This window comes from Rhinopithecus roxellana, chromosome 3 (genome assembly GCF_007565055.1).
Source record: "Rhinopithecus roxellana isolate Shanxi Qingling chromosome 3, ASM756505v1, whole genome shotgun sequence".
NCBI lineage: Eukaryota > Metazoa > Chordata > Mammalia > Primates > Cercopithecidae > Rhinopithecus > Rhinopithecus roxellana.
In genome coordinates this window covers 32,228,377-32,237,986 of record NC_044551.1, presented here as the reverse complement: position 1 = coordinate 32,237,986, position 9,610 = coordinate 32,228,377, and positions in this window count along the sequence as shown.

Below are 9,610 nucleotides of genomic sequence, written 5' to 3'. Positions count from 1 at the left end.
CCTCCAGCCCCAGGGGTGGGAACTTCCACAAACCTATCAAGAGGTGACCCATATCCTTTGGACACACGGAGTGCTGGCAACAAGAAAATCCTGTCTCTAATCCAGGCCACCAGGAAAACCTCATCAATATAAAAGTGTAAGCTTTTAGCTTGTCTCAACATCCTTATTCCTGGAAATAAAATTGGCATCAAAATGTGTTCAAACAGACTGCAGCCATGATGCATCCTTGAGTTTCCCCTGATTCAATCCTCAGCCATACACAACAGCAACCATCATTAGTTAATCATAACACCAAGAAGCCTATGAGGTCTCAGAACCCTTCTGAATGCTCACCATTCAGATGGGCATTAGAATTAAAACCTACTTGTCATTGAGAATACAATTTTCAATTGGATATAAAATATAAGACATAAATATATATTGATATCAATTATGTTTTCTAAATGATGATGAAATGCTAAATCTCTGGGTGGTGGGATCATGGGTCATTATTATTTCCATTACAGTGGGTTTATATGACTTTCATATTCAGAGAAAAAATAATTTTAAGAGAGTTTAACCAAAAAAAAAAATCGCCTTGACTGCTTTTTGAAACTGTTTCAGAAAAACCACCAAGCTTGTCCACTTATCTGGGAGAATAGTTTGGATGAATGAGGCTAGTTTGGATTTCTGCTTTGCTCCTTTAAAATATTATGTCTATGACAGTTTAAACCAAAAGGCAATGTGACATGGTGAGAAAAACAGAAAGTCAGAAGGCATGAATTCTAATTCTGCTCCTTAACTAGCTTTGAGGAGGTGAGCAAGTCAGAGGTCCTCTGGGCCTCTGAGTGTAGGACTGGAATCAGATTGTCTACATCTAAATCCTGCCTTCCCTGCTTTCTAGCTGTATGCCTCCACACCAGTGACTTCACCTCTCTGAGTCTTAGTTGCCAGTTCAGAAATTGGGACCTTAATTTGTCCCTGCCTCTTGGGACTGCTGTGAAGATGAAACAAGACAGCCTATGTAGGCCTTTAGCGTCACACCTGGCACTTTGAAAGTGCTCAGGGAGCATTGCTGGCAGCATCAAGATGATATTTTCTGTCCCAAAGCAGAGGAAAGCCAGCAAGTTCTTGAGGGACCTTCTCGTCTTTGCTCTCCAATGCTTTCCCAGAAACCAAGCCAGTCCTCCCCACAGAAGCTCAGACTCTCCCCATGCCTGGCGTGTGGCTTCCCCTTGACATTCATTTAGTTCCCACCATTCCTCCCAACCAGCCTCAAAGACCTCTAAGGCCACCCTGGGGGGCAGGAAGGGGTAAAGGAAAGGACGTGGTTCCTGCTGCCATCCATGGAACATCAAGATGACCTCTCCTACCTTTCACAGACACGGTTTATGTGTGTGGCCCAAGACAAAGGGAACACTGTTGACTTTTCTGTGTGGGAGGCTATCTCTGATCCCCACAGTTTGTTTGATGAATTGTTTGGGTAGATAAAATATCCCTATCCCACTCTTCTCAACGCAGCCACCAGGAGCAGATTAACAAAAAACGTGCTGGACACATCGGAAAATGCAACCCTGCAAAAACAGTTCTTGAGGGAGAAAAACTTGTTTTGTCTCTTGCTGATAATTTTCCCACGCTCTGTGGCCAGTCTATGCTGGCCTGAGCTCAGGGTCCCTTCTCTCATTTGGAAGCATCAGGAGAACGCATAAAGACCCTACACACGGTTTGCAGTTAAAGCTGAAACCGATGGGAGACGGGTCCTGAACACCCACTGGGAATACAGAAGACTGACTCCCAGCCCCTGCAACCCATGAACCTGCATAGAAGAGATACAATAGGGATATAAACACAGGAAGATAGAGCTTAGAGAAAGTCAGCTAACACTCACAAAGTGCTGTGTAGCCTGGTAGTTAAAGGAATGGGCTTCGGAGTCAGACCTCAGTGCCCAACCTGGCAGAGTGCCTGCTCAGGCAGATTATCTTGCCTAACCTCTGCTGCACAGGCAAAGAAGAAAACTGACTCCACAAAGGTTGTTGTGGGGCTTAAAGGAGATGATGGAGGTAAAGGATGTGGAAGGTGGCAGGTGGCTTTAATAATTATATGTACATCCTTGAATTCAAATCCTCTATTTTCTCCTAGATTTTAAAGGACATTCAGAGGCAAGAGGCCCTTCTCTCAAGTAGGAAGCACTTTAGCATGACAGTAGCCCCTTAAAGAACTCCCAACTACTTCCAGAGAAAACTCTGTTTTAAGGGCCACAGCTAACCAATGCCACCCTTGCACATGGTCTTCACTCTGTAACTGTAGCTGATATGACATTATATTATAAAGGTTGATGATTATAGGGCAGTGACCATGGAACAGACAGCATTCTAGGTGCTTTTCATGAATCCTCTTATTTTATCCTTAGAGAACCCCTTATAATAGTAGTAGTATTCGGCTGGGCACGGTGGCTCACACCTGTAATCCCAGCACTTTGGGAGGCCAAGGCAGGCGGGTCACCTGAGGTCGGGAGTTCAAGACCAGCCTGACCAACATGGAAAAACCATCTCTCTACTAAAAATACAAAATGAGCCAGCCACGGTTGCGCATGCCTCTAATCCCAGCTACTCGGGAGGCTGAGGCAGGAGAATCGCTTGAACCCAGGAGGCAGAGGTTGCGGTGACCCGAGATCATGCCATTGCACTCCAGCCTGGGCAACGAGAGCAAAACTCTGTCTGTCGGTCTGTCTCTCTCTCTCTCTCCATATATATATTATATATATATATACACACACACACACACACACACACACACGTGTCTATATATATGTGTGTGTATAATATACATGTATGTGTGTATAATATATGTGTGTGTGTGTATATGTATATATACAGGTATATATATGTGTGTGTATAATGCATACACACACATATATATGTGTATAATATATACACACATATATACACCTATATATACATATATACACACACACATATATACATATTTGAGCATTTCGTGCATGTCATTGACTGTGGGAGAATCTGATGCTTTCTATGGCAAGCTGCTGAGATTACCCTTTATCACACCACATTGGCCTTTCATCCATGAACAGACCCACATTGTGAATCTGTGCCATGCCTTAAATTGGGACCCTTTTGAGAGTGGCTGGAAATAAGATTAAAGCATTACTCCAGCCAACCCCTATAAACCCCCTATTTTATACAATTTTATTCAATGGCGCACACAAGGGACCCTCAGAAATCATCCATTCAGTGTCATCCCTTTTCTAATGACAAAACAAAGACTCAGAGAGGTAAAGTGTCTACAACAAAGACACACACACAGCTATCTGCCAGGTCTACAAGAACCTAGCTCTCCAAATTTCTTGCTGCCATTTCATGCTCTGTACCTCTAATGTCATAGTCTTCCTTGCAGAGGAAGCATAGACTTTTACCAGGGTTCATAATAATGGTTGGCAGTCCTCTTCCACCCCTAGTTTCCATGTGGCAATAGAAGAGTCTTCACCATAAAGCTGACAAACTGACACCTTCCACCATACCAAGGAGAATGCCCACTTGCGCCAGCATCACATAGCCATCCTAAGCTGAAGGCACCCCTCTCTTCCTTCCACTAATTTCATGCGGCTCACCTTGCCCTCTTGCTGCCCTGACTGACTTGATGGAGCCATGCCATCGTGCTAATGAATAAGGCCATTGTGGATGTTGCTTCTCTTATCAATAACAACTATTGTCACTGGGTTCCGGGATGTAAGAGTCATGAAGATGTGTCCATTCATTCCTTCATTTAGTAACTCAACAAATATTTACTGGGCCAGGCACAGTGGCTCATACATGTAATGCCAGCACTTTGGGAGGCCGAGGTGGTTGGATCACCTGAGGTCAGGAGTTCAAGACCAGCCTGGCCAGCATGGTGAAATCCGATGTCTACTAAAAAGACAAAAATTAGCCAGGCTTGGTGGTGGGTGCCTCTAATCCCAGCTACTCAGGAGGCTGAGGTGGAAGAATCGCTTGAACGCAAGAGGCAGAGGTTGCAGTGAGCTGAGATCATGCCACTGCACTCCAGCCTGGGCAACAAGAGTGAAACTCCGTCTCAAAAAAAAAAAAAACAAAAAAGAAAGAAAGAAAGAAAGAAACTTACTGAACACTTATTATGCAACAGGCCCTGGGCTACGTGGTGGAACATAGTGAACAAGCAGACATGATCCAAAATGAGAACCTGCAGCCCGGAAGAGACACAAATACTAAACAGGCAGACACACCAATAAATAAAATGATTATGAAAATGCAATAAAAGAAACCAAACAGAATGCTATGGAGAGAGGAACAGGGCAAGCCCATCTAGGACCAAGTGCTCAAGACAAGGCCATGCTGAGGAGACAGCCTCTGAGCAGATGCCAGCAGGATGCTTGAGGGCTTCATGAGAACAGGACAGAGACTTTTATTCTGTCCCTGGCTCCTTTCCAGGTTTTCACCTTGCTCCGAATCTGCTCCGAATCCTGTTTAATATTTTTTATTATAAAAATAAGATATATTCATTGTAGGACATTTAGAAACTCAAAAAAAGGTAAAAGAAAAATCAAATTGCCCACAAACTCACTCATAGTGCCATTATTGCTAACACTAACTGGCGTGTGTGTGTGTGTGTGTGTGTCTATATATATATAGACACACACACATATACATAAAATAGTATTAAAAAGAAACCACTTTTAGCATTGGAAATAAAATGTATGGACATGATAAATCCAAAGCATAAAAAATATATAAGAAGAATGAAGTTATTCTTCCACCCTAACCACTACCACCCCCTGTGTTGTTCCCCAGAGTAAAGATTTTTTTGTGTGGTCTTCCAGAAATATATATGTTGCATAAAATTCTATTATTCTATAGGCTTTATTCTGCTCCTTGCATTATCACTTAAAAATATATCTTGGAAGCCGGGTGCGGTGGCTCACGCCTGTAATCCCAGCACTTTGGGAGGCTGAGACGGGTGGATCACGAGATCAGGAAATCGAGACCATCCTGGCTAACACGGTGAAACCCCGTCTCTACTAAAAATACGAAAATTAGCCGGGCGTGGTGGCAGGCGCCTGTAGTCCCAGCTACTCGGGAGGCTGAGGCAGGAGAATCACTTGAACCCGGGAGGCGGAGCTTGCAGTGAATGGAGATTGCGCCACCGCACTCCAACCTGGGCGACAGAGCAAGACTCCATCTCAAAAAAAAAAAAAAAAAAAAAAAAAAAAAAATATATATATATATATATGTATATATCTTGGAGTGGCTGGGTACAGTAGCTCACGCCTGTAATCCCAGCACTTTAGGAGGCCAAGGAGGGCCAGTCACTTGAGGTCGGGAGTTCTAGACCAGCCTGGCCAACATGGCAAAATCCCATTTCAGCTAAAAATACAAAAATTAGCCAGCATGGTGGTGCACATCCATAATCCCAGCTACTCAGGAGGCTAAGGCAGGAGAATCACTTGAACCCAGGAGACAGAGGTTGCAGTGAGCCGAGATCATGGCACTGCACTCCAGCCTGGGCAATGGAGTGAGACTCTGTCTCTGAAAATAAATTAATAGATAATAAAAATATATATATCCTGGAGAAGCACATGTAATCTTTATTCTTTTTAAGTGACTATTAATGAGTATTTTTATATAACAGAGACCACATTGTATAATAATTATTGTATCATTAAAAATTCTTACTTCATTAAAAATCATTTGTAAAAAGAAATTTTAATGCCTGCAAAATATTCTACTGAGTAAACTATAATTTACATAAATATTACCTAATTATGAATATTTTGAATTCTTCAGAAAATATTCACAATGCCTTCAATGAACATTATGTATAAATCTTTGCTATGTTTCTTCACTTACAGAATCTGGAATTTAGTTCTATAAAAATTTATTGAGACCTCTTAGGAACCATGTATTGTTAGGAACCATGTATTGTTCTCTAGTCTATGCAATACCAAAGACAAATATGTGAATATTAATTTTTAAATAATAAGAAACATGCACTATACTATAAACAAATTCTCTCTAGAAGACCCCATCTCCAGGTAGACTAAATCAACTGTGCTCTAGACCGCAAGACAAATGCTTGGAACTATTTTTGCTATCTTATTCCTTCCCCCACTGACCTTTCCTCACCAATGGGGCAATAAGATTAGAAGAGACAAGGGTTCAGAAATTAGGCAAAGGAGGCCACTTAGCCAGCTTAGATTCTAGGCCTGGGTCTCCTTCTGCTTAAGGAAGAGAATGCCCTCCCTTTGGCCCAGAGAGTTCCACGCTAATGTGGGAGGCTAAAGCCCAAGCTGGTAATCATCCGTCCCGTCCATTTGCCTGGCTTTATTGTGAGTACACTTCTTTTGGGAACCTTGCTGGAACTGGGAAGAAGTGGCTGAGACCAGACAGAATCTAGATACCTACCTAATACCCCTATATCTATCCACCTGTACATCATTATGGGCTCAGTATACATGAGTATAGGTTCTGGAGCCAGGGTGCCACTACTTCCTAGACAAGTTATTTAAACTCTCTGTGGTTCCAATTTCCTCATCTTTAAAATGGTGATAATCATAAAATACCATGCAGTCATAAAAAAAAAATGAGATCCTGTCCTTTGCAGGCACATGGTTGGAGCTAGAGGCCATTATCCTTAGCAAACTAACACAGGAACAGAAAACGAAATACTACAAGTTATCATTTATAAGTGGGAGCTAAATGATGAGACCTCATGGACACAAAGAAGGGAACAAAAGACACTGGGGACTCCTTAAGGGTAGAGGGTGGGAGGAGGGAGAAGAGCAGAAAAAATGACTATTAGGTACTAGGCTTAGTATCTGGGTGACAAAATAATCTGTACAACAAACCCTCGTGACAACAGTTTACCTATATAACAAACCTGCACATGTACCCCCAAACCTAAAATAAAAGTTTTTTTAATGCTGATAATAAGAGAACCTACCTCATAGGACTAATGTGAGAATTTTATGAGTTAATTTCTTATAAGTAATTTAGAAGGATGCCTGGAACATCATAAGCACTCAATAAATGTTTATTTGCAATAATGTTATAATTATTACAAGTAATATTATAATTTGTAATAGGTGGACAATAAAGTTGAGCATTTAAGTTTTTAAAAACTCATCCAATTCCAACAGCATGATAGAAGAGGCCCAAAAGGACTCAAACACTTCACAAAAGCAACTATAAATATTCAACAAACTCAACATATTACTTGATCATAGGACCAGGAGTGGACATGGTTAGAATAAAGTGGTGAAAGATAACTTGATGTGTTGAATTGTTCAGACCAAGCAGTGGACCAAGTCATATAGACTTCCCTTCATCTATCACATGGACTCATGATGGAGGAGATACTACTTGCTTCCAATCTTATTTCCAGCTCTGCTAGGATGGAGTAGGTGTATAAATTTGTCTGGAAGGCATTCTCAGCAGACACGATCATATTAGCAAAGCATGGAAGTATACTGCCTGCTCAGAAAATGACAAATGGCTCCGTAGATATAGTACTGGAGCCTTCCTCATGGCTAAAGCCAGAACATAACAGAAGTTAACCCCAGAAAGACAGGATTTGGGTCAGAATATGCATGACCTCTAAGACTACACAGAAGTGGTTACACTTATCCAACAAATACAGGAAAAGGAATTACTCTTCATATTTCTATTTTAAATAAACTTATATGTGGCCAAGTCTAGAATGTACCAAATGGTAGAAAAAGTAGAGGCCAAAAGTTGTCTTAAAGTTGTTATCAAGAATCTCGATGACAGATGATGAGACCCTGAGGTAGGTGATGGAGAAGGCAAGAGGGAGGGAGAAAAGCATCGAGAGATGTTTCAGAGATAGAAGCAAGGAGTGTTGGTGATGGTTTAATGTCATAGGTAAAGAGAGAAGAGTTAAAATTGTCCCTAAGCATCATGTCAGACAACAGATGAGGGCAGAGCACAGGTAATACTTGTGGTTAAGAGACATTCTTTGCAAATGGGAGTGATGAGAGGATCGTGTTCTGGTGGTATTGAGCAGCAGAGGAATCCCTGGGTATCTGAGTTCCAGGGTTTCCATGAGGTCAGGAGGCTCCTGAAGTAGTAAGAAAATTGTTAAAACCAGAGATGGAGGATGTGCCATAGTCTTTACCCATTTGACTATATTGCCAAGTGTAGGTCCCGCCAATTAGAATCTACCTTAATTGCCTTCCAATGCGGTGCCATTCTCCCAGTGCCTCCACATTGCCTTGCTCTGCTTCCCATGAAGAGTGAAGTGTCCTTCCTCTGTAACCCCCATGGTATTCAGCGTGCATGACTGCATGGCGTTATGATTATATGTTCCTCTCCCTATTTTCCTCTAGACCATGAGCCTCTTATTGGCAAAGAATGTGTCTTATTTATCTCCATTGTGTCAACACCTAACACAGTGTCTGGCACATAGTCAAGCTACAATCAGAACCTTGTGGTGCCGGATCATTTATTGCCTAATACACAAAGATGACCATGTGCAATTGCATTAGCCCCTCGCAGAGAGTTGCCGTGTTAATGTTCCTTGACCTGTTGAAATTGATAGGTGAAGAGGTATAGTCTGAAAAATTTTAATCAAGACATTCAGACATCATCTGCTGCACTCTAAATGCACTATAGACCCATCTGCCTTTTCTCATACTTCACCACAATCATTTCATTATCTCTATTTCTGAAGTTCCACAATAAAACTTTTAAAAATCTCTACCTTACCAATACCAAGGAAAATAGTAATAAAAAAAACTAGGGACCAAACTCAAAATGAAAAGCTGATGATAAGCAATATATTTTTCTATTTTTATTATTTTTATTTATAAACCTGTTAGAGATCTGAATGGATTATAAAGAGTATGCCAAGATTTCCAAGATTTAATTTGTGTTTTACAAGCAATGAAAGCAAATGAGGCATTCATCTCAAAATAATTTCTCAACTAGTATTATCATCCTCAGTGCACTGACGAGGAAAGCAAGATGCAGACAGAAAATAGGGAAGTACACAATCCAAAGTCACATGCAGAATCTGGGGATGGTGTGAAATGGAATAGAACTCCTGATTCTGAGCACTAGGCCAATGGCTCTTTATCTTTAGTTGGCAGCAAAATCACCCAGCATGTTTGTTTTAAATGCAAATCCTGGGCTTACACCCAGACTTGATGAATCAGATTCTCTAGCGGTGATGCCAGCAGGCTACACTTTTTCAAGCTTCCCGGGCGATTTGTATGAACGCCTAAATTTGAGTGCCACTGATCCACTGGTTCAGGGGCCAGGAGCCACACCATGAGAAACACAACGCTAGACTCTTCAAGTGATTCTGCAATGTCTGGCTTAGCCAGAATGCCACTTTGTGGAAATCCAAAGGAAGGCAGCAAGCAGGCACTATGGGAGGCCCCTCCTAAGAAGCTCTTTGACGCCTCACCACATTCCACCTCACCAAGCCGGCCTGGCGAACAGGACTCAGCTCTGCCAGCATCCTCACTTCCCCAACACCGTCATGCAGGCTGGGGAGCCTTCCCTTCAGTCCTGCTTCTGAAGGACTGTGATGGGACAGCTCCCACTTCCAATCCCTCCTGCAAGATGTTTTTTTTGTT